The sequence below is a fragment of the Macaca mulatta genome, chromosome 11 (assembly GCF_049350105.2).
Source record: "Macaca mulatta isolate MMU2019108-1 chromosome 11, T2T-MMU8v2.0, whole genome shotgun sequence".
NCBI classification, from domain to species: Eukaryota; Metazoa; Chordata; class Mammalia; order Primates; family Cercopithecidae; genus Macaca; species Macaca mulatta.
The window spans coordinates 76,253,851-76,275,973 of NC_133416.1; positions in this window are offsets into that span (position 1 = coordinate 76,253,851).

The following is a 22,123-nucleotide window of genomic DNA, read 5'->3' on the forward strand; positions in this document are numbered from 1 at the left end:
CAGGTAAATTGCATGTCATGGGAGGCTGCTTTAGACTGGATGCCAGGGAAACCCCTTTGAGGAGCTGGTATTTGAGAGGCAGATCTCAAACATTCAATAATCTAATGGATACCCCAGTTTGTTCCAATTAATACTCAATCCAAATGTTCCTACTTCATGCAGTTTCATGGCTTTGATTTAATATTTCCAAATATTTGAAATTTTCTCCTTTTGGCAAAGTTTCTTTGTGAACATTTCTATATTAATTTGATGTTTGAAAGGCAGGTTGGTAAGACTTATGTGTATATGAAATAATTATCTATTCCCTCTTTCCTTCTCAAAATGGTTTTATCAGCTGCATCAATAAACTGGCTGTATTAGACCATTCTTGCAGTGGCCTTGAAAACATGTTTCTTCCTGGTGTATGAGACTTTGGTTTGCATGTGTATGGTTTCCTTGCCTGGTGGGGACAGTAGGCATTCAAAGAAAGGCATATTATTTTCCCTCTTGCCCACCCCAGTGCAGGTGGGAAAGAATCTGTCTCTACCCTACCCTAATCCATCAGGCCATCATACTTCTCTAAGGTGTGCAAGCAGCCGAGGAACCTCAGAGTCCAGAGCCTACAGTGAGAATGCCTGAGAAATTTGCAACTTATGAGTGTGTGTTTCTTTTTTGCTCAGGACAGTGGGAAATATGTATATTACAGTCATCCAGGAAGTCTTTTCAAACCATACCCCTTCCATCATCAGTAAATGTGTATCAGGATGGGGAGGGTAATAGGGGGAGAAAAGGTGAACTTCAGGGGTTCCACACTGTCTTACCCTTCTTAATACAATGACTGCATGGAAGTAGTGAGCCAAGTCTGAATGGTAATTTATGAATTGACAGTGATGAATTAATTGTCTTTTATTCAAAAGGTAACTATTGAACTAGAATGCTATATTCAGCAGTAGGGACTAGAAAAATAAACAAAATATGATTTCTACCTTCAAGGGGCTCAGAATTTAGTTGGCAGGGGAGATTTGAAAATGGATAAATTCTTAGAAATGAGATAAGGCCTAATATAAAGTGTTAAGTTCCATTCAGTTGAGGACTAAGCTCTGATTTTTTTTATCTTGCCCAAATTCCTACCTGAGGGGTCTAGGGAGTCATGTCCTACAAACCATAAATTCTCATCAGATGGGTTTTATTTGACCCTATATGTCATGACTTACTTTTCAATCTGACTCTGGCATAATGTTACATGACAAGGAAAAAATATTTAACCCCAAATTATATTTCCTTACCATACCTCGAAATTGCCCTGCAAAGTCTCTTGTGGGAAAAATCCACATCTTATTGAGAATTCCTTTTCCCCTTTGTTTTCTTTCCTTTCTTTCCAGATCCAGGAGATAATCAGCTAAGAATCAGATACCCATTTACATCTGATAAGAAGCATTTTACAGCCTCCTCTCTCAGATAGCAGAAGACTTCAGAAGAAGACTTCTGCTACCTGAGAGATTCCTCTGCACAATACAACTTGGTCTCCACAATCCTTTGTCTTAACCTGAACGTTCCTTTCCATTGATCCCAGGACTTCAGATAAATTCAACCAATTGTCAACCAGAAAATGTTTAAATTTACCTATAGCTGGAAGCCCCCACTTTGAGTTGTCCCACCTTTCTGAACCAAACCAATGTATTTCTTAAATATATTTGATTGATGTCTCATGCCTCCCTAAAATATATTAAACCAAGCTGTACCCCAGCCACCTTGGGCACATGCTCTCAGGACCTCCTGAGGGCTGTGTCATGGGCCATCATCACTCACATTTGGCTCAGAATAAATTTCTTAAAATATTTTACAGTTTTACTCTTTTTGTTGACAATAATATGGCGCCCAGTATGGGGCCTCAGAGAAGACTCAGGACCCCAAAGGAGTTGCACGAAACCAGAGCTAAGGTACCAGCAGGGGCCCATTGAAGCCCCACTAAGTTCGAGCTTGTCCTTCTGTGGAACTGGTAAGTCCTCTGGAGCCCCATACCTCCCTTTGGTTGACCATCCTTGATTTATTCTGAGCTGGTTTTCTCCTAGGAAGTTATTGTTTAAGCATCCTAATTCCAGTTCGGAGATACATTATAAAGGAAATTCTCTCTTGCTTTTTCTCCTAAATTTTACCCTGATTCGGTTTGTCTGTGTGCATTTGCATGAGGAACTGAACTGCTGTTTTCATAGATAAATGAGAGACTGAGTTTTTCAGCTCTGAAGAGAAAGGGCATTTGCTTCTCCCAGCCAAAAGGCACCTGTGGGTGACCAGTGGCCTTGTGGGAGTGTCTGAGGGGTTGACCCCCTGTGATGTGCAGTGGCCCTGTGGGGAAATCCCCAATAAAAATTAATTTTACAAATGGCTCATCCAGGAATCACATATAAGGGCTGACTGCCCAGTGTTTTGAGCCCTCTCAGAGGTCATAGATCCCTGGAGAGATAAACCGCGACATGTAAGAGGGTGGAAATGACTCAGTGGTTACACACTGTGGAGTCCTTCCCACAAGCAGCATGCATTGATCCACCACACAAAAACCCTAAGCTACAGCTCAGTCCCTCCTTTTAAGAAAAAAAAAAAAAAAAAGTAGGAAACAAATCTAAGGAGAATGACCCCCTTTCAGACAGTCTGCAGGTTTTATAGCACCTCTACTTGCCAGAGTTTATATAAAATGGAAGTAATATGGTCTTTGTGCATGTTTACATTAAGGAAAAAGAGTCCTAAGGTCAACCTGCAAACTATAAAGTATCTAAGTTCTATTTTCTTTTCTGCCTGCTTTAATCTGCTCTTACTCTTCTACTGAGATAAAAACCACTGTTTGGATCTAACAGTGTTTTCTGTAAGCTGGCAAAAGTTGTATTTATTGCATGGCTAAAGTACTGAAGTAATAGCTATGGAAATTTTGTGTGTGTATATGTGTTTGTATATGTGTGTGTGTATATTTAAAGGCCTTTATAATATACCTCTATAATTTTATGTTCAATTGGCAATTTAATCTGTTTTAATTTCCCTGTACCACACCAACTTTCTCTTTGTACTTTATGATGTAGATTAGCTATCTGATTTTCACCTGAGCTGTCTTTATTTATTTATCTTTTTCAAGATGGAGTCTTGCTCTGTTGCCCAGGCTGGAGTGCAGTGGCATAATCTCAGCTTACTGCAACCTCCACCTCTAAAGTTAAAGCAATTCTCCTGCCTCAGCCTCCTTAGTAGCTGAGATTACAGGCATGCACCACCATGCCCAGCTAATTTTTGTATTTTTAGTAGAGACAGGGTTTCACCATGTTGGCCAGTCTGGTCTTGAACTCCTGACCTCCGGTGATCCACCCACCTCAGCCTCCCAAAGTGGTGGGATTACAGGCATGCGCCACTGTGCAGCCTTGAGCTGTCTTTAATATGCAAATGTAAGGCTATTTAGCTAACAACTGTCTGGGTTAAGATAAACATAAAATGGAAAAAAAAGGAGGTCTTTATAAGTCTATACCATGTACTTCTATTGACATGCCTAGTACATCTATATATTTATGTGTGTGTGCACAATATTTTCACTACAAAAAATATATGAAGAGCTCTAATTAATTGGCTTTAAAAAAAGCACTTAGGGCTGGGCACAGCGGCTCACACCTGTAATCCCAGCACTTTGGGAGGCCAAAGTGGGCAGATCACAAAGTCAGGAGTTCGAGACCAGGCTGACCAATATGGGGAAACCCCATCGCTACTAAAAATACAAAAATTAGCCAGGTGTAGTGGTGCATGCCTGTAATCCCAGCTACTCAGGAGGCTGAGGCAGGAGAATTGCTTGAAACACGGAGTCAGAGGTTGCAGTGAGCTGAGATTGCGCCACTGCATTCCAACCTGGGTGACAGAGCAAAACTCTGTCTTAAAAAACAACAACAACAAAGTGCCTAAATCAGATAACAAAAAAAAAAAAAAAGCTAGTAAAATGCTTTTTCAAGTTCACATGGCTTAAGTAAAATCTTTACTAAATTAGCTGGCTTTAAAATTATTGGTCAAATAATATCAGCAATGTCTTTAGAATTATTAGCATTTTGTTTGCATTTATTGATCAAGTAGTTTCATGTTTATTCTTGCAGAATAATATAAGATTTGCTATATGGTTAATAAACTATAAAACCCAGCCCCAGACAGAATGATCTTTGCTTGTATATGCTTATGAAATATTGCTGGCTTAAATGAAAACAGCTAAAATACTAAGTTATTGGTATAAATACCCTTAAAACTAACCATAAGTTTTATTACTTAAGTAAATGCCTGAAATTCACAGCTATAAAAATGGTTAATAGAAATATAACTTTAAATATTGGCTATCACAGTTTTTTGTAAATAATCTAGGTAAACTACTACATTAATTGGTAAATGTAATGGAATAAATGCTTGTAAACAAACTCATTATAATTTAGGATCTAAGGTTATTAATTGATATTAAGTATCTGGGAAATTTCCAATTTAAGAATTACAGGAAAGCATTTTTTTAAATATTCTTATTAAAAGTAAAATATCTTTTTCTAATTCAAGGCTTATTTAAGGGTTATGTATAAAACAAGGTAAGGGAATCAGGAAATAAGAGATGTAAAGAAAGTAGGAGATATAAAGAGGCATTTTTTGCAGAAAGAGGTAAAAAAGGAAAGTAATTTTGTATAAGAAAGAATCTTGGCCAGGTGCAGTGGCTCACACCTGTTATCCCAGCACTTTGGGAGGTTGAGGTGGGTGGATCACCTGAGGTTGGGAATTTAAGACCAGCCTGACCAACATGGAGAAACCCTGTATCCACTAAAACTACAAAAAACTAGCTGGGCATGGTTGCACATGCCTGTAATCCCAGCTACTTGGGAGGCTGAGGCAGGAGAATCGCTTGAACCCGGGAGGTGGAAGTTGTGGTGAACTGAGATCACTCCATTGCACTCTAGCCTGGGCAACAAGAGTGAAACTCCATCTCAAAAAAAAAAAGAAAGAAAGAATCTTGTGTGGTAATACATTTTTGTCCTAAATTAAAAATGATGGGGTTGTATAAGAAAGAGAGATATTTAAGACAAAACAACTTAAACACATTGTGAATGAACTATATAAGCTGTAATAAGGTTAGTAAGAAGGAAATTTTAAAGAGGTTGTATAATTCGGTTGGCTATGATTAAAAAGAAATTATAATAGGCTTTTTAGAGATGGGTCTTTAATATTAAAAATACACTAACACAAAACTAAAAAAAAAAGCAAGATTTTTATTACAAAATATTTAACCTACTTTTAACGCAAAAATTTGAAATTTGAAATTCTATAATCTGTTTCTTTAACATGCTTCAGATTGACGTCTTTTTTTTTTTTTTTTTTCTTTAGACAGAGTCTCACTCTGTTGCCCACGCTGGTGTGCAGTGGTGTGATCTCAGCTCACCGCAACCTCTGCCTCCCAGGTTCAAGCAATTCTCCTGTCTCAGCCTCTCGAGTAGCTGGGATTACAGGAGTGCACCACCATGCCTGGGTAATTTTTTATTTTTAGTAGAGATGGGGTTTCACTATGTTGGCCAGGATGGTCTTGAACTCCTAATCTCAGGTGATCCACCCACCTTGGCCTCCCAAAGTGCTGGGATTGCAGGCATGAGCCACCTCACCCAGCCCAGATTGCTACCTTAAAAGGGCCACCCTTTCTCTTTTGAAAAGGTCTTGAATTATGGCTCTCTCCTTCGCCTTTTGTTGGCTCCTGTAACTTTTACTAAACAACTAAAGGGAGAAAAATTGTTTTTGAAAACAGGCAAATAAAGTATCTTTTGAACATGCCTTTTATTCTGCATGCCTGTTATATCTCTATGTGTGTCATGTGGAAGTGATATTTCACTTCCAAACAACATGAAAGAGCTCTAATCAGGTAACTTAAAACATGTAAGTACTTGTCCGATTGGTAAAAGCTAGCTCAGATGCCTTTTAATTTACAAAACCTGGTAATCCTTGGGAAAAAATTATTTTGGTAAATTAAATTTCAAAATTCTCCAGTAATTTAAAAATCTTAAAGTCATGTTTAAACCTTCGGGTTCCCCCCACACACACACTGGAAATTCGGGTTACCAAAAAGTGAAAATGGTGGAAGCATAAAATATGCTTTTGTTAAAATTTTATAAACACAAGGATGTCAATTCTCAAAAAAATGTAAGTTTCTTTTTGGTTAAGGAACTATTTAAGAGTTGCTTTATTATTTTTTATAGATAAAACTAAATAAATTAAAAAAAAAAAAAAACCAGCCAAGGCAACAAAACTCTGAGCCCTATGGTTACCAAGAAAATAGTCAATATGTAGGAAGAGCAAAACCAAGTAACAATTTAAAACCAAAGGGTGCGATGTAAAGGAATTGTTCCATTTTGTAGGTTGGTATCATTCAGATTCTTTTAAAAATCTTCACTATAGTGGATTGAAACATAACCACTTTAAGGACAAAATTCTTAATTTTAAATGCAGCAGAATTTAAGAGCTTGTTTGGATTAATGCAGGACCCACAGCTCATTACTGAACACTCACTGAGTGTATGTGATCCAAGTGCACAAGGGGTTATTCCTGAGAAAGTAATCAGCCTAGTAGGTCAGATAATGCCATTATAAGGTCTGTTTGTCCTGAGAAGGGGACTGCCCCACTCTCTGTTCTAACATATGAATTACTCTCATAACTGTCAAACTATAAATGTTATTTACCTCTCCTTGTTTTACCTCCAAGGAAACCAAAATCATGGTATTCTGAAGACCAGAGATATGAATCTCCCTCATTTGGCATCTCACTGGCCCTGGATCTGTTTCACAGCCAATGCTCTGCTGCCAGAACTATACAAACTGCCTCTCTCTAGGCCCAGGGACTACTGCAGAAGAGCTGGGTGCAAAAGATTGTCAGGGCTGGTTTTGAGGGATAAAATTAGGACTAGATCAAACCCTCCAAATCAAGAAGAGGGTACAAAAGATGCCTAAACAGCTGGTAAAAACAAGTTGAGTTGCCCTTTAAATAATTATGTGTCACTTTTGCATAAACCCAACCACAAACGTTTTCTGCTTAGTAAAAAATTAAAGGAAAATATTGGCTAACAGGATAAAATACCTTGTAACAAAGCCTTCTGGGTTTAATACTCCCAATTATAAGTTGTGAAGATAAATATATCTATACATATATACATAGTTTTCATTATTTTTCAGAAAAATGCTTATATTTTACATAGCTAGTTGCTACAAGTCTATAACAGAAACCAAGTTTATAGTAGCTCAACACATAAAAGTTAAAAATAAGTCAGTCTTGTAACTTTGCCTTTTGGTTTTATTGTCTGCTTTTTTTACTTAAAATAATAATTTTAAGAAGTAACGAACGCCTCTCCACATCCATTCCTATATGACCTAGAATAATTAATTGGCTATAAGTCTTTCGATTCTTTTTTTTTTTTGCGATGGAGTCTCACTCTGTTGCCCAGGCTGGAGCACAGTGGCACATTCTCGGCTCACTGCAACATCTGCCTCCCAAGTTCAAGCTATCCTCCTGCCTCAGCCCCCTAGTAGCTGGGATTCCTGGCACACGCCACCATGCCTGGCTAATTTTTGTATTTTTAGTAGACACGGGGTTTCACCACGTTGGCCAGGCTGGTCTCGAACTCCTGACCTCAGGTGATCTGCCCACCTCGGCCTCCCAAAGTGCTGGGATTACAGGCATGAGTCACTGCACGTGGTCAGTCTTTCGACTCTTAAGGCCCTCAACCATAGGGAGTCCTGCCAAGGAAAAAAATGACACTGTAGAATTACGACTTCTCCCCTGACAAAACCTTTTATCTCCCAAATACCAGTATATGGTACAATACAAAAGTGGTGGGAAAAACAGATTTGTCTACTGTTAACAAGTCTATAACAATTTAGACACCAAGGACCAGGTGTTTCTTGCACTTAATTTATACCCTCCTCAGGATGCTATACCTATGAGATAAATTGGCTGGAAGAGAGATTAAATTTATTAAATTCTAATTTAATGTTGGTCCCATAATTTTTAAATAAGATTTATCGTAGGGTTCAAACAACCCTTAAGGAAGGTAAACACACTGTGAGTCTGATCAAAGAATATGATGATGATTGCAGGGTTTTTTTTTTCTGGCTGACTGGATTGTTTACTGCCCTCTCATTCTACCTGTAGCCTTGAATGCCCAAATCTTCACTATCTTTATGATATTTGTTACTATATTAACATTAGACATTCCTTGTAAATGTTATGCCAGATACAGCAGAAAGAAAAGGCACAATTAAAGACCCAGAGCACGATAGCTCAGAAAATAGATCTGATCCAGGATTTTTTTTTAGACTAAATCTTAGGCCTGACTCCATCTCACCCCTTAAATAAATGGCTATTACATCGGGTAAGACCATGTCCTCCCCCCATTACCCAAATCTCTAGTATTTAAAACTATTACCATCAAATCAGAGGACTCTAGGAACACGCCTTCCTAGCACCATGGGACCCTGACAGATGGCCAAATCAGACAACTCTAGGATTGAGCCTTCCTAGCACCGTGGGACCTGCTGCTGTTTGTTGGTCTGCATATGCATTCGGTGGAATGCTTTTTGGCCAAGAGTGGGGACTGAGGACTAAGCTCTGATTTTTTATCTTGCCCAAATTCCTACCCTGACTGATCTAAGGAGTCATGTCCTACAAACCATAAATTCTCATCAGGTAAGTTTTATTTGACCCTATATATTGTGACTTACTTTTCAATCTGACTGTGGCATAATATTACGAGACCAAAAAAAAAAAAAAAATTTAACCCCAAAATATATTTCCTTGCCATACCTCGAAATTGCTCTGCAAAGTCCCTTGTGGGAAAAATCTACCTCCTATTAAGAATCCCCTTTCTCCTTTGTTTTTCTTCCTTTCTTTCCAGATCCAGGAGATAATCAACTAAGAACCAGGCACCTGCCAGGCGCGGTGGCTCACACCTGTAATCCCAGCACTTTGGGAGGCCAAGGCGGGCGGATCACGAGGTCAGAAGATTGAGACCATCCTGGCTAACACGGTGAAACCCCGTCTCTACTAAAAATACAGAAAATTAGCCGGGCAAGGTGGCGGGCACCTGTAGTCCCAGCTACTGGGGAGGCTGAGGCAGGAGAATGGCGTGAACCCGGGAGGTGGAGCTTGCAGTGAGCCGAGATCGCGCCACTGCGCTCCAACCTGGGTGACAGAGCGAGACTCCGCCTCAAAAAAAAAAAAAAAAAAGAACCAGGCACCCTTTTAGGTCTGATAAGAAGCATTTTACAACCTGCTCTGTCTCTCAAGTCTGCTATCTGAGAGATTCCTCTGCACAATAAAACTTGGTCTCCACAGTCTTTTATCTTAACCTGAACATGCTTTCCATTGATTGCAGGACTTCAGATAAACTCAAACAATTGTCAACCAGAAAATGTTTACATTCACCTATAGCCTGAAAGCCCTGCTTTGAGTTGTCCCACTTTTCTGAGCCAAACCAATGTATTTCTTAAATGTATTTGATTGATGTCTCATGTCTCCCTAAAATATATTAAACCAAACTGTACCCCAGCCACCTTGGGCGTACGTTCTCAGGACCTCCTGAGGGCTGTGTCAGGGGCCATGTTCACTGACATTTGGCTCAGATTAAATGTCTTTTTTTTTTTTTTTTTTTGAGACAGAGTCTCACTCTGTTGCCAGGCTGGAGTGCAGTGGTGCAATCTCGGCCCGCTGCAACCTCTGCCTCCTGGGTTCAAGCGATTCTCCTGCCTCAGCCTCCCAAGTAGCTGGGACTACAGGTGCATGCCACCATGCCCAGCTAATTTTTGTATTTTTAGTAGAAATGGGGTTTTACCATGTTGGCCAGGATGGTCTCGATTTATTGACTTCATGATCCAGCCACCACACCCAGCTGGAATAAATCTCTTAAAATATTTTACAGAGTTTGACTCTTCTTGTCAACAGAGTATTATGTTTCCTTAAAATGTAGTAAGGCCTAAATGATTATTCAAGGCTATGAGACTATTAAATTAATGTTGCATTGAAAAGAAATGAACGAATAATGAATGAACAACCACAGGATTCCTCCACCTATGTTCCTTTTAAAGAGATAGGTATGTATGAGTCAAGGCTCAGCTTACAGGATGTAGAAACTTTATTACTAGACCATGTGAAATGAAGTGGGGAAGTCTGTTAAACAGAAACCATGGCCAGGCGCAGTGACTCACGCCTGTAATCCCAGCACTTCGGGAGGCCGAGGCAGGAGGATCACCTGAAGTTGGGAGTTTGAGACCAGCCTGATCAACATGCAGAAACCCCGTCTCTAATAAAAATACAAAATTAGCTGGGTGTGGTGGCAGACGCCTGTAATCCCAGCTACTCAGGAGGCCAAGGCAGGAGAATCACTTGAACCCGGGAGGCGGAGGTTTCGGTGAGCCAAGATTGCACCATTGCTCTCCAACCTGGGCAGCAAGAGCAAAACTCCGTCTCAAAAATAAATAAATAAATAACGGAAACCACCCATGTAGAACCATCTTCTCCACCACAACTGAATTACCATCCTTGCCAAATTTCATTCGTGGCCCTTGACATATGACATATGAACAGACACAAAAGAAACCTCATATAAATTTTATAGGAGGAAAGTTAGATTGTAGATTTTAGCGTTGCTAGAGCCCTTAGAAATCATCCTTTTACAGCCCACTTTTTCTACTAATAACACATCTGAAGCCAAGTTTAAGTGACTTGCTCCAGGTCACACAGCTGCTTAGTGGCAGAAGCAGAAAGCTCTCATTCTCCCGATTTCTCTAGTGCTATATTGCAGGTGTCATCTGCAAATTTGCTGCAGATGGTTTTGTAGAAAGAAGTAGATATTTAAAAAAAAATTCCTCGGCCAGGCACAGTGGCTCATGTCTATAATCCCAGCACTTTGGGAGGCCAAGGCGGGCGGATCATGAGGTCAAGAAATCGAGACCATCCTGGCCAACATGGTGAAGCCCCGTCTCTACTAAAAATACAAAAATTAGCTGGGCGTGGTGGCGCATGTCTGTAATCCCAGCTACTCGGGAGGCTGAGACAGGAGAATCACTTGAACCAGGGAGTCAGAGGTTGCAGTGAGCCGAGATTGTGCCACTGCACTCCAGCTTGGTGACAGAGCAAGACTACATCTCAAAATAAAAAAAAAAAAATCCTTCTCAGCTCACCCATATAGTAAGATCTACACAAGCTTTGAACAAAAGACTGTTCAAAAGGAAAAAAAAGTGACAGGCTAAGAGAGGTGTATTAGGAAGTATTTGGCACAGTGACCTGACCCCCAACACATTGCATGACCCTTGGCTGCAAGGAGCATACCCTCACAGGCTGGGTGATATGGTTCAGCTGTGTCCCCACCCAAATCTCATCTTGAATTATAACCCCCATAATCCCCTCATGCGGAAGGAAGGACCTGGTGGGAGCTGATTGGATCATGGGGACAGTTTTCCCCCATGCTGTTCTCATGATAGTGAGTGAGTTCTCACAAGGTCTGATGGGTTTATGAGTATTTGACAGTTTCTCCTTCACATGCTCGCACTCTCTCCTGCTGCCTTGTGAAGAAGGTGCCTGCTTCCCCTTCTGCCATGATTGCAAGTTTCCTGAGGCCTCCCCAGTCATGTGGAATTGTGAGGCAATTAAACCTTCTTTCTTTATAAATTACCCAGTCTCACGTAATATCTTTATAGCAGTGTGAAAACAAATAAATACACTGGGTATTTTTCCTCCGGATGGATGTGACATCTTTGACCATGCCTGGTCTGATACTGAGTCCTTGTTATTGATTGCTTTTTCTATGAGAGAAGTCATAAAGGGTCAAGTTAGAACTTGGTAGATCTCGCTGTAAAAAAAAAACAAAAAACAAAAAACAGCAAAGCCACCTCCGACTGGGGCAGTCCTCATTTAGGGCCCAAGACATCAACACACTGTGAAAGGAAAATATCTTGGGCCCCCAACATCACTATGGAAAACTCAAACTGGAAGCTGCTTAGGGCAAACCTGCCTCCCATTCTATTCAAAGTCACTCCTCTGCTCACTGAGATAGATGCACATCTGATTTACCCCCCTTTGGAAAGGCGAATCAGAAACTCAAAAGAATGTAACCGCTTGTATATCACCTATCTGTGACCTGGAAGCTCGCTCCCCTGCTTCCAATCGTCCAGCTTTTGCTTCAAATCGTGCTGCCTTTCCAGACTGAACCAATGTGCTTCTTACATATATTGATTGATGTCTCATGTCTCCCTAAAATGTATAAAACCAAGCTGTGCCCCGACCACCTTGGGCACGTGTCATCAGGACCTCCTGAGGCTGTGTCACGGGCTCATTCTCGACCTTGGCAAAATAAACGTTCTAAATTAATTGAGACCTGTCCCAGATTTTCTGGGCTCACACCACACACTCCTGCCCAGACAGCAGGACTGGATTCTAATTACCCTCCCCTAATTGATATTGGTCCTACAGTCTCTGTGGCCAGGTCTCACTCACCAATGCCAAATTATGCCCACTACATCTTTCATTCCAAACTAAACATAAAGTATCAGTTTTACTTCTCCTTCTCCTTGAGGTGACATAATCATAAACTATTCTCTGTGAAATATTCCACAGGCTGATATCTGCTTTCTTTTCCTCATCTCCCAAAAGGAGGTGATCGTAAACACAGCTTCAAGAAATTTCTCATACAGCTGTTTGCATTACAGCACTACTTCTCTAGTTTCAATCCTGAGGATGTTTGCTAGTGTCTATTTATATCTGTGTTACCTAAGAAATAAATTTAAAAACAAATAAACGTTATGTGACGGCAAAGTTCTAGGCATGATATAAATCTCATCAAATGAATCCTGTTCACTAAGACTGTCCCAAAATGGCTCAACCTTGTCCATTCTTTTTATATTATAGAGCCATCTGGTAACAGCCACTGACTTTAAAGAATTTGTGTTCACTTTTTTCAAGGCCCCTTGCTGAAAACAGTAATAATTGTCTGCATTTTCTCAACAAAGCAGGTCTTTCTAAGGAAATTCTTTTTTAAAATCCAGACAAAGGAAATCCCTTCTGCTTATGAAAAGGATATGTGATTCTGGAAAAGCACCTGATAGTTCCAGAACGCATAACTGTAACCGGGCACAGTGGCTCACATCTGTGATCCCAGCACTTTGGGAGGCCAAGGCAGGAAGATTCCTTGAGCTCAGGAGTTCAAGACCAGCCTAGGCAATATAGTGAGACCTTGTCTCTAAAAAAATAAACAAAAGTTAACTGGGCATGATGGTACTCACCTGTAGTCCTAGCTACTAGGGAGGCTGAGGTGGGAGGATTGTTTGATCCCAGGAGGTTGAGGCTGCAGTGAGCTGAGGTCATACCACTGCACTCCAGCCTGGGTGACAGAGCAAGACTCTATCTCAACAACAGCAACGAAAGCATAGCTCTGTCTCTGAAACAACAACAACAACAAAAAGTCAACCTGTCGCTTGCAATTCAGACTGCCGGGAAACGCTAATAATTCGAGCTGCCCACTGTGCAATGCATCTGTGTCACAGCATGTGACTGCAATGTTGCCTGTGGGGCAGGTTCATAAAGTCGTGGTGAAGACACTCATTCTGGATTCACACTGATCTGGAATCCCAATCCAGGTCCACCAATTATGGTTTCGGTGAGCAAGTTACTTTTTTCCCAAAGACAAAATAAAGATAATTATTTTACTTTCTTCATAGAGTCACAGTTAGAAATAACTGAGATAATTCACATTAAATCTTCAGCCCTGGCCTTGGCAAACAGCAAGTGTTCAACAAATGTCAATTAATAAGTAAATGAGTTGGCCTGGCAGCAGACACGGTGGTAAGGCAGGCTGGTGAGCTACACTTGAAGATGAACGAAAGTAATCCCTGTGCCATAGGAAACCAAGCCGGAATTGCAGGTACATAAAATGGCAGGGCATGCCCCACTTGTCCAGTACATCCAAAAATGTTCCTGGCTAATTTTAAGAGTTACTCAATCAATGACAGACTTTAAGGATAATTGAATGTTCTTTGTTTCTCTTGGCAAAATCACGATTTGCAGAATTCTATTTGGCAAGAGAAACGGTCCAAAGTTATTTTCTTTTTTAAGGAAAATTATTTCAATCACAAGAAGTAGATTGCATGGAACAACCTGTGAGGGTCCTTTCAGATCAAAACATTCTGTGTCTCTGACAGCATTGTGCACTGGCGGGGAATACACAGTAGAAGGAACGTGCCTGGGCTATGGGGCTGGACAGACATGAGCCTGGCCTCCTTAGTCAAGTCTATCTGCATGCAGCTTGGTCAAGGTCTATCCTTTCCCTGAGTCTCTTTCTCATCTGCATAAATGGGGAGAGTAATACCTGCCTTAGAGTACTGTTGTGAGAATTAAATGAGAGTATTACATATAAAAGTGCCTGGGATGGTTCTAGGCACATGATAGATAATGAATAAATGGGAATATTTCTACCTTGCCCTCCAAAGTCACTCAGCAGAGTGACCTGAGACTAAGAACCTCCCAGGAGAGCTCTTTACTTAGGGAATTACAGCTGCGGGTGAGGCTTTGCCATTTGAGTGTCCCTATGGGACATATTACTCAAACAGCCTGTTGAGACATTTTTTTTTTTTTAAGAGGAAAGGGGATGAAGAGGGTAAGTCAGTGGTGGAAACCTATGGGTTGGAAGGTAGGCACTGGTTAGCTGGCTGCTTTGAGGACATCAGGCTACCCTATATTCCTCCATCCACCTGCCCATTCAATAAATATTTGTTGAACACAAATTCTGTGTTAGCATCAGGCTTGAGGTTAGGGATACAACAGTAAAGAATAAACAGTCCTGCCCTTAAGAGTTCACAGTCCACTGGGAGAGACAGACAAGCGCATAAGCAATTGAGATATAGTCCACTGTGGTCAATGCCAAGTGAGGGGAAGTATAGAGTGCCATGGGCATGATGAGAACAAGACCTGTGCTTTAATTTGCACTGCTTTCAATTTATTCAGTGAGGGGTAGGGAAAAACAGATGTTTAAACTATTTTTTTAAAGACTGATATATTAAACACTGGTACATCCATTACAACACTTAAAAAATAAAACACTACGAGGCTGGACACAGTGGCTCACCACTATAATCTCGAGCACTTTGGGAGGCCGAGTGAGGAGGATCACTTGAGGCCAAGAGTTCAAGACCAGCCTGGGCAACACAAGGAGCCCTTATCTCTATTTAAAATTAAAGAGGCCGGGCGCGGTGGCTCAAGCCTGTAATCCCAGCACTTTGGGAGGCCGAAGCGGGCGGATCACAAGGTCAGGAGATGGAGACCACAGTGAAACCCCGTCTCTACTAAAAAATACAAAAAATTAGCCGGGCGCTGTGGCGGGCGCCTGTAGTCCCAGCTACTCAGGAGGCTGAGGCAGGAGAATGGCGGGAACCCGGGAGGCGGAGCTTGCAGTGAGCCGAGATCGCGCCACTGCACTCCAGCCTGGGCAACAGCGTGAGACTCCGTCTCAAAAAAATAAAATAAAATAAAATTAAATTAAATTAAAAATTTTAAAATTCAAATCATAAAAATGAGTGGGGCGTGGTGGTGTGTGCCTGTGTTCCCAGCTACGTGGGAGGCTGAGGTGGGAGGATTACTTTAGCCCAGGAGTTTGAGGTTGCAGTGAGCTATGATGGTGCCACTGTACTCCAGCCTGGATGACAGAATGACACCGTATCTCAAGGAAAGAAAGAAAGAAAGAAAGAAAGAAAGAAAGAAAGAAAGAAAGAAAGAAAGAAAGAAAGAAAGAAAGAAAGAAAGAAAGAAAGAAAGAAAGAAAGAAAGAAAGAAAGAGGGAGGGAGGGAGGGAGGGAGGGAGGGAGGGAGGGAGGGAGGGAGGGAGGGAAAGAAAGAAAGAAAGAAAGAAAGAAAGAAAGAAAGAAAGAAAGAAAGAAAGAAAGAAAGAAAGAAAGAAAGAAAGAAAGAAAGAAAGGAAGGAAGAAAGGAAGAAAAAGGGTTATTTGCTTTGGTAGACCTGGGGTGGATTTTCCTCTCCAGTTATGTAAGCAGTTGGGTTTCCAGTGATGTTTTAACGAAGTCATTGGTGGACACACTCTGGGAAGCTCTGGCTATGAGAGCACATAAAGTCCACGCCCTGCTCCAGACACGAGGTTTAAAAATCTTTCCACGGCCTGGTGTGGTGGCTCACACCTGTAATTCCAGCACTTCAGGAGGCCAAGGCGGGCGGATCACGAGGTCAGGAGATCGAGACCATCCTGGCTAACACGGTGAAACCCCGTCTCTACTAAAAATACAAAAATTTAGCCGGGCGTGGTGGCAGGCGCCTGTAGTCCCAGCTGCTCGGGAGGCTGAGGCAGGACAATCGCGAGAACCCGGGCGGCAGAGCTTGCAGTGAGCCGAGATCGCACCACTGTACTTCAGCCTGGGCGACAGAGCCAGACTCTGTCTGAAAAAAAAAAAAAAAAAAAAAAAAAAACACCAATCTTTTCACACCACTGGATGGAAATGTGAATGATTGGTGGAAATTACCCAGCCAGCGGTTAGAGGTGGAAAGGGGTGACGGCACTATTTCAGGCACAGTAAGAAGTATCAAAAGTAAGAGAAAAACATGGCATATTTGAGATACTAAATGGCATTTATTTAAATGACATCAATCGCTGGGGCATAGAATTGAAGTGGGAAGTGTCAGCATATAAGCCAGAGGGGACAAATACATGAGAAACTCTGTCAGAGAATGTCCCACACTACAGAATACATTTATGGAAAATAATTAGAGCATGCAAAAGTGTGTAGAAACCTGTGGGTAGAAGTGATAAATTAACATAGAATTTAAATGAGTCAGAACTCTCAGTATAATTTTTCCTAACATTCCTCTACAGTGCCGAAAATGCTCCATATTCTTCATTAATCATGTCCATTATTTATGTAACAATGGAGCAAAATTCTCAAACTAAAGAATGATTGAGCCAGGCGCGGTGGCTCATGCCTGTAATCCCAGCACTTTGGGAGGCTGAGGTGGGCAGATTACTTGAGCCCAGGAGTTCTAGACCAGCCTGGACAACATGGCGAAACCCTGTCTCTACTAAAAATACAAAAATTAGCCAGGACTGGCGGTGTGTGCTTGTAATCCCAGCTACTCAGGAGCCTGACGTGGGAGAATCCTTTGAACCTGGGAGGTGGAGGTTGCAGTGAGAGAGATTGTACCTCTGCATTCCAGCCTGGGCCACAGAGTGAGACTCTGTCTCTGAAAAAAAAAAAGAATGAGTAAGTGCATTTCTCCTTGTGACTCATGAAGAGCAGAGCACTCACCCTCATCACTGAGCAGGGATCCTGTTTTACTGTGATAGCAAAATGCATGGCAGGAAAATGCATGGCAGCACCGTGCTGTATGGGGTGAGCCTGCATCTAAACACAAACACTGTGCCAGACTGGCGTGAAGGCCAGTTGATTTTTGTTTCTGGAGTAGGATGGAGTTTGCCCCAGCAAGGGTTTGGAGCCTTCCAGTTGAGACACCGGCCCCACTGCATGCCTGGAAAAGTCGGGAGCAGGAGCTGCAAAGGAGACAGCAGGGACACTAGGAGCAGGTCAGAGGTGGGCTCCCTTCTTGGGGCAGATGATCAAAAGCCAAATGCAGCAAAGAGTTTCAGTCCAGTTTGAGACCTGCCACACCGATCTGAACAGAAACGGACACCTCAAGTGCAGAGCACATAGACATGCATAGGTAGCTGGGCATCTTTTGAAAAATCACCAAGCGGATGATACAGGGAATTCAACTGCCCAAAATGAAGCAAAGGAGACAAGAGCTGGAAATGTCCCTCAGAGAGAAGCAGGCCTCAGGTAGCCCTTGGGGGTGAGAGATGGTAGGGCAAAACCACAAGAATTATTAAAGAGACCCAGGAAGAAGGGGACTCGGCAGGGTATGGCCTCCAACAGCAACACAGGGGTGCTGGCCTGGCACCCACTCCCTGGACTCAGCACGGTAGGATGCCACGTGGGCTGTACACAGGGGAGATGGTAAATTGTCCCCCAAGCACTTGGCAATACATTTCCTTTCTGAGACACAAACATATTACCTTAACTGCTCAGAGATATGCTATTGTCTCAAAGAGAAAAAATGGTTTTTTTCCCACACAGCAAGACTTGACCTGTGTGAGGGCATTAAGACAGCTAAAAAAAAATTGACATAAAACAAAAAGTAGAAGTAGTCCTTGATTTTCCCACGTGCGTTGCACAAACTGCACTTTGACGTATCGCAAAGACAACTCAAGCCACCATTTCATAGGCTGCATGTGATTTTCCTTCCCTCAAGTTTCCAGGGGACACTTGGAGCTACCACAAGGTGGCGCTGCCTGCCATCCAACAGTTAATCAATGCCCTTGTTTCTCTACCAATTACTGAAATTATTTACATATTTTATTGCCTTTTTTCCTTATTATCTTATAAAATGAACAAAAATTGAAAGTTACCATGAAGGAGAGAATCTACTGGCAAGAAGGCTCAAGTATCTAGTCCCTTTTGTTTTTACATTTCCTTTGTAAATTAATAAACTGTCGTTCTTACTTAACTTTCAATCTCTGTGGAACTTCAATAGTATAAGTCAACATCTCTAACTACAACCAACTGAATAAAATCGCATACCGTCACCTGCAAGGTCAGACCCTGGACCATGGGAGGCCCATCAGATTATCACTTCGTGAGTCTCTTGGCACATTTTTGATTTTACCTATTTGCACAACTCTCGTTTTTAGTCACTATGCACTTTTCCACTTGAAGTGGAAAATTCCACTTCATTGCAAACTCCAACGTCTAGAGGAGCAAGCCAGTAGCCTAAATGAAGAAAGCAAGCCCTGGGCAAGAATACTCAGGAATATAGCAGGGAGTGGTGGGGACCCTGACAAATGGAAAGCACATACCTTGTCTAAAGTGGGCCGACACTCAAGCATAGCCGCTTGTTGCCATATGCAAATAAGGGTTCTTTATTGCCAAATCTCTTTGTAAGAGAAAAAAAAGGACTTTTATGTAAAATGTTGTATTTTTGCAATATTAGCACCCCCCTCAAAAAAATACAATGAAGGCCGAACAAAACATATCTGTCAACCACCAGCTGGAGACTTCAGTTGTGTAGTATTTATAGATTAGTACATATATAGCAGGATCTTTTCTTAAAACATTTTAATTAAAATAATACATGAGCATGGATTTTGCAAAGCAGCTTACAACAAAACGCAATAATCGTTTGCTCCATTCCCTCCAGGGCCCACCCCAAGTGTCCCATCACTACCTCTGGATTCATCAGTTGTAAACATTTGAAACATTATTTAATTACTATCATGATACATGAAAAGTTAACTCATTTAAAGTTCATCATATTTTGTAGTTTCAACCGTAGGTATCTTCAGCTTGAAAGCTGAGCAGGCTGGGCACAGTGGCTCACGCCTATAATCCCAGCACTTTGGGAGGCCAAGGCAGGAGGATTGCTTGAACCCCAAATTTCAAGACCAGCCTGGGCAACGCAGTGAGACCTAGTTTCAAATAAAAGTCAAAAAAATTAGCTGGGTGTGATGCCTTGTGTCTGTAGTCCCAGCTATTCCAGAGGCTGAGGCGGGAGGATGGCTTGGGCTTGGGAGATCAAGGCTGCAGTGGGCGGTGGTGATGCCCCTGCAATCCAGCCCGTGTAACATAGCAAGGCCCTGTCTCAAAAAACGAAAACAAAAAAACTGCTGAATCAATCAGAGTTTAGTCCAAATCACAACAGTTATTTGATCAGAGAAAATCTAATTTATATTACCTAATTTATAATTTATATTAGAGACATTAACTGTATAAAATTTAACTGTGTATAAAATGTTTAACAGAAACGGTAAAAAAAAAAAAAAAGACTTTAAAACAGGATTTCTCAACCTTGACACTATTGGTGTCTTGAGCTGAATAATTGTTGTGGGTGCTGTCCTGTGCAATGTAGGATGTTTAGCAGCATCCCTGGCCCCTCACCTCCACTAAATTGTGACAAAAGTTTCTCCAGGCCGGGCACAGTTGTTCACGCCTGTAATCCCAGCTCTTTGGGAGGCCGAGGTGGGTGGATCATCTGAGGTCAGGAGTTCAAGACCAGCATGGTCAACATGATGAAACCCCGTCTCTACTAAAAATATAAAAATTCACTGGGCATGGTGGCGGGCGCCTGTAAACTCAGCTACTTGGGAGGCTGAAGCCTGAGAATCGCTTGAACCTGGGAAGCAGAGACTGTAGTGAGCCTAGATCACATCACCGTACTCCAGCCTGGGCGACAGAGCGAAACTACATCTCAAAAAAAAAAAGTCTCTCTGGCTTTTGCCAAACGTCCCCTGGGAAGCAAACTTGCCACTGGTCAGGAATCACTGCCCTAAGGTAGGCATCACAAAAGAAACAAGGGTAGGAAGCAGCTACCACCCCTGGGGCTAGGGGAAGGAAGAAAAGGGACTAAAATTACTAAAACTTAGAAAAGTAGAAGAGGTGACATTTAACCCCTCAGACCCCCTCTGGGGTCTCAGCCTGCTTGGCTGGTGCGGGGGTCTCTCAGGCGGGCACCAGAAAGCTGGTTCTGCAGATGCTGGAAAAACTGGATTCCATGGCTGCCAGAAAAAGGACCTGCAGGTTGCAGGCAGAAACAGTTTTGTGGTCTGATGCTCTCTGGAACAGAAGCCGACCGGGAGGAGGAAGTCCCTTCCCTCCTCCAGCCTTGCAGCCTCCCTGGAGTGCCCCCTGGAGGCAGAGCCTAGCAGCGAGCCAGCAGGCTGAGCAGAAACACCGTTTCCAGAGTCCCAGCCTCAGCATCACAAAGCCGAGGTAGAAAGTGGTCTGAAGCCAAAAGACTGGAACTGGCAGAAGTGCCAGGCTCTCTGCTAAGGTCTCTTATGTATTACCCGATGTGGTTCTCAAACTCTGACGTGCTTATCAGTCACCGGGAATGTGAGACAAAATTGGAAATGTAAGTAAGAATAATGGAAGGTCATGGCAAGAAGTTTGAACTTTGCCGGGCGCGGTGGCTCACGCCTGTAATCCCAGCACTTTGGGAGGCCGAGGCGGGCGGATCACAAGGTCAGGAGATCGAGACCATCCTGGCTAACACGGTGAAACCCCGTCTCTACTAAAAATGCAAAAAATTAGCCGGGCGAGGCGGCGGGCGCCTGTAGTCCTAGCTACTCGGGAGGCTGAGGCAGGAGAATGGCGTGAACCCGGGAGGCGGAGCTTGCAGTGAGCTGAGATCGCGCCATTGCACTCCAGCCTGGGCGACTAAGCGAGACTCTGTCTCAAAAAAAAAAAAAAAAAAAAAAAGAAGTTTGAACTTTTTCCCATGAGAAGTCATTGAAGGGCTTACGCAGTTAAACTTTATATTTATTTATTTATTTATTCTTTGTTTGTTTGTTTGTTTTGTTTTGTTTTGTTTTGAGATGAGTCTTGCTCAGTCGCCCAGGCTGGAGTGCAGTGGCGCGATCTCAGCTCACTGCAACCTCTGCCTCCTGGGTTCCAGCGATTCTCCTGCCTCAGCCTCGCAAGTAGCTGGGATTACAGGCGTCTGCCACCATGCCTGGCTAACTTTTTGTATTTTTAGTAGAGATGGGGTTTCACCATGTTGGCCAGGCTGGCCTCAAACTCCTGACCTCAAGTAATCTGCCCGCCCTGGCCTCCCACAGTGCTGGGATTACAGGTGTGAGCCACTGGGGCCCGCTCATTTTTGTATTTTTAGTAGAGGCGGGGTTTCGTCATGTTGGTCAGGCTGGTCTGGAACTCCTGACCTCAGGTGATCTGCCTGCCTTGGCCTCCCAAAGTGATGAAATTATAGGTGTAAACCACCACGTCTTGCCCGCAGTTACACATATTTATAGACAACATATTGGATAATTTTTCTTGATGGCTGGTCTTATCCACTGTAAATTAATTCATACTGGTTTTGCTCTCAAATCTTATCTCTAATCTTGGGGATATTTCTCTTGAGCCCTCTATGACTCTCATTCCCACAGACTTAGTGGCTCCTTCCACTTGGCTCTTACAGCTTGCTATATAGACCTTTTTGTTTTTGTTTCTGTTGTTTAAATGTCTACTTTTCTCACCACACTGTTAATGCCTCAACAGGAATTGTGTTTTATTGATTTTT